At 32.6% G+C, this 4,660-nt stretch overlaps 1 pseudogene; it reads right to left on the bottom strand.

Moving 5' to 3' along the window:
• Positions 1–2,241: 2,241 nt before the first annotated feature.
• On the bottom strand, positions 2,242–3,402 carry LOC111375407 (annotated as a pseudogene).
• Positions 3,403–4,660: the final 1,258 nt, after the last annotated feature.

Here is a 4,660-nt window from a genome sequence, read left to right on the forward strand (position 1 = left end):
AAATTGATATAAAACAATATATAAAAAATCAATTGAAAAAAACAGAATATTCCAAACGAAACTGCAAACATTAGCAAATAATATTCCAAACAAAAGTACAAACATTATCGCAATTTTCAATTGCAAAATACAAATTTAATAAACAATATTATAAATATAACAATAGTAAAATTTTCCTTCATTCTTAATTGCTGTGTATCGAAGTTACTTGATTCATTCTTCCCCACAAATCTTATTAACATAGATCAACACTCAAAGTTGATTCCTATTTAGTAAATAAGAAATGTAAATAGATAATACAACGATACTGTCTATTCAAAAATGGTCTTAACTAAGATTTAAATAAAAAAATGTACATTTTCGTCAGCTTCCTTCTCGCTAAACGTTGTACAAGCTCTAGAGTATGATGAAGGAGTAGAATTTTCTACACACAATAGAAAAAAATTAACAATAAAAGGAAGTGTATAAATAACAAATATAAAACAATAAATCCTACCATGAATATCAGTCCAAAGCCAATCCCAACCACACATGAAAGCTTCTAGAGTCTTCGGGTGAAGCCTATTTCTATATGGACTCACAAATCTTTCACTTGTACTAAACATTGACTCCGATGCCACAGTAGATACTGGAATGATTAATAAATCTCCTGCAACCTTCTATAAAGTCAGTGTATTTTACTGAATTTGCTTTCCACCATGTCAATAAATCAAAACCAGCCATCCTTGGCATACTGGCTTGTCTAGAAAAATGTCGAACTCTATTTTTACATGATCAGCAGTAATAGAATGGCCAACAAATATAACAAATTCTCGAAGGCGACGACGACTTGGACCGTGGAAGCAGTGGAGCCGTGCTTGAGTTTGTGATTTGTGGAGCATAGGTTTGCATTTATATACTGTCATACTAATGCTATTATTATGGGCTAATGGTAAGTGGGCTGGTTGGCTGAGTCAAGTAGATGTAATGGGGGATTTTGTTTTGGACTAGATAGAAAAGTAATGTAAAGCCCAATAATCAATTCAATTATCTTTTTTTTCTTTTTTTAGCAAGTAATCGATTCGACAGCGTAAATATCATACCCACACCGCCACGAACCGGTTTATTAAAATCAAAACCATATCCGCCCCATTACACCATCGGTTTGTTTTTTTTTTTTTTTTTGCCTCATTCGATTCGGTTAACTGCAATTTTCAATTTTGACGATTCAAATTGTCATCCCTAATTAGGTGTTTGTTTTTCTTCATTGTAATAGAAATTTATTGACATGCAAGAGTTTATTCAAAGCAACAATAATTAGATCAAAAATTAGTACATACACAATAGAAAATGACTGCGTAAAATATTTAAATTCGTATTGAATTATAAGGTGTCATACACATTTATTCTAGATTATTTGCACATAACTATTTTTTTACGTGGACATATATTTAATTTTATTCTTTTAAAAAACTTTCAAAACTGCTAGATAATAAATTTCTTACTTAGAAAGGGCAACTTACACAAATACACATAAAGGCTAAAATCAAGGATCTTTTAAAATATCAATGAAAAGTGTTTTGACATAAAAAATACTTTATAAAATCAAATTACATATGTCAGACATTTTAAATAAAAAGTGGCATATCATGCCCCTTTCTTTATCATGGAACCTTAATTCACATCTAGCAAAACAAAAAATAAAATCAACAGTTAAATATTAGTTCAAGAAAATTCTTATAAGCAAATCGAAAGCTTAGACATAGATGTTGAATTTTTGTATTAAAAATTGATTGTGTGATATTTTATTTAGGAAGTGACACTACATGTTACTTTTTAAGTCAATATAATAATCTTGAAAATAAATGAACCCCCAATAAAGAGGTATACACCAAACTCAAAAATTTGACATTACAAAACAGTAAAGAATTGAAATTATTGCAAATCAAGTTCTATACTGAATCTGGCTTCTATTTTCCAAGTATAGATACTATAATATAGAAATTTGACTATGAATCTGAGAATAAAAGCCTTTACAGCATTTATATCTACATTCATTATTAAATATCTTATTAAAATCGAATAATGTTATTTGCAGTCGCTCACTACAAAATTGCTCTACATGACATACACATGACAGGTGGTTATTTGATGCATTAATGAATAAAAAAACTACCACATTAATTTATCAAAAAATCACCTGCCATTTGTATGCCACGTAGGGCGACTACCGTAGTGAGCGACTACGAATAGCATTACTTATTAAAACCCCAAATACTCTGATGAATGCTCTAATAAAGGTTCCAAAGAACTAGGAGCAAATTTCCTTGCAAAAAGAAAACAAAGGGACGTCAGCTGATTGTTATAAGTGCATGGTTTACCTTCTGAAATTTTCTTGAAAAAATTCTCGTTTATATCAGCTTTCCCAAACTTTGCAGGATGGGGCTTGTGCCTCGGCCACACGACCCAAGTGAGGCTTCTATTTGCCAAGAGATGGGAAGATTGGATGCTAAGCATGGTCTGAAAATAGTGCTCGTCCACATAGCATAAGGCTCGGCAGAACTGTTTGAACTTGGGGTAGTAAACACTATCTTGAACTATGTCAACAGCCAGTTTTCGACTGAGTTCAAACCACTGGGACCCTTTACGCCACTCCGTTAGGTTGACCTCGGGTGACATCTTCTCGTTGTACCGGCCTCGACCGTATTGACCGGGTTCGTCAAACGCACCGATGAAACTGAACCGGGATCTTGATATGTACTCATACACAATGCTAAAGTTTTTAAGAGGAATGCAGGCTTCGGAAAGAAGAACAAACCATTCGTTGGAAATATCGAGCAATGCATTAGCAAGAAGTCGCCTTTCACCGTCACACAAACTCATCATTCCCCACTCTGTATCCTACAAGAAAAGAATGCTTGGCGTTTTATAAAAACGTTTACACGACAAGTAGGATGGCGAGGAATGAATGTAGATTGAATAAAGCTTTTCGTTCCCCTTAAAAAACTTATCCCACAAAGGCGACATTGGCAAAGGTCCTCTTGTCAAGAACATGAATGCGATTTTGGGAGTTCTCTTAAAGGGGTACTCTTTAATCCTAGGTATAAATGAAGCGCGCCAAAACAGCTCAGAATCATTCATAGTATGAATCAAATACGATGGAGGCCTAATCCATTTTTCCAGAGTACGAGGTTCTTGAACACAGGGTTGAATTCTTGATTGAACTACGGGAACTACATTCTGAATCTTGAGAAACAGACTCATGTATAAACTGAGAAACGAATACATACTGACTACCACCAAGAAAAGCAAGAGAAACGGAAGCAATCTCAGTGGCAAAGGCCTAGTCGATTGAATTGTCGTTCTAGCATAAGGTACTTTGCCATCCTCCAGCGAACCGACACTGCCTACTCCTGATTGCATCTTTAACTCAATCCCTTTTTTACTCTCAATTACTGGGTTCTTTTTATAACCTCAAAACTATTCCTGAAACCACAACAATCTGAAAAAAAAATAAAATAATAATAATAATAATAAATAAATAAATAAAATCAGATTTTTGGAATCTCAAGATCTTCAAAATAGCATTGGGAGAATCGCATCACCACATTGGTATATGATTCAGAAAATCACAATTTGGTTAAAAAATATACTGATTTTCTTTTACTGGGTATTCAAAAAACTACTTAATAAAGTAGTTACAGACAGCTAAGCAAAAAATCATATAAGGTGAGTGTTCACGAAAATATTGTTTCAATTTGTATCCACAAGTGAACGGTCTTGACAAGTAATACAATGGAGAATTGATTCTGAATATTGTCCCGAGGAGATTGATTTAGTTCAATTTTATTTATCCAGGCCTTAACCAAAACTAAATTTTGACAAGTGATTCTATAACCTAATTACTCCCTAACCTAAGCTAATTATGCAATTAATTATGCAGGCAATAAACAAAATGCAAATTGATGTTTAAATTAACTAAAATGTTATTAAATGTTGAGAACGTAATTTAATGTATTCAGTAATTATATGATGCATTAGGATCACGAATCCCCAAGCAATGCTCAATTTAACCATAGTTCTATAATTTGACAACACATTGAAATTATGAAGAATCAATGTTTCTAAATCTATCCAACAGTCTCTCTTGTGCAAAGTTGAACCCACTCTCATATACCACCAGTCTATATCTCTATGACGGGTGTAAATATACAAAAATACATGTAGTTTTATAAGCACTTAAAGATTCACGCAGAGCATAACGGTATATCTATATCCCCTATCAGACTCTACGATGATTTATACAGTGTCAAACCTATTTTCCTTCTCTCGAATGCAAAAAAAAGTCATCCAAACTCACACAATTATGGGCCCTTAATTGCGGAAGAAATTAGATGCATGTAAAAAATCACATTACAAGGTTCATGAATCTCCTAGTACATAAAAGTCTAGTCTAGCATGATGGGAAGAAGAAAACAAACTAAATTATAAAAAAAAAAAAAAAAAGAAGAAGAAGAAAACATCACCGCTTTAAATCTTGAATTGAATCATTAAAAAAAAAAAAAAAAAAAAAAAAAAAAAAAAAAAAAAAAAAAAAAAAAAAAAAAAAAAAAAGAAGAAGAAGAAAACATCACCGCTTTAAATCTTGAATTGAATCATTGCGTCTTGATGTCAATCTTCT

This window comes from Olea europaea, unplaced genomic scaffold, assembly GCF_002742605.1.
Source record: "Olea europaea var. sylvestris unplaced genomic scaffold, O_europaea_v1 scaffold1373, whole genome shotgun sequence".
Taxonomy (NCBI): Eukaryota; Viridiplantae; Streptophyta; class Magnoliopsida; order Lamiales; family Oleaceae; genus Olea; species Olea europaea.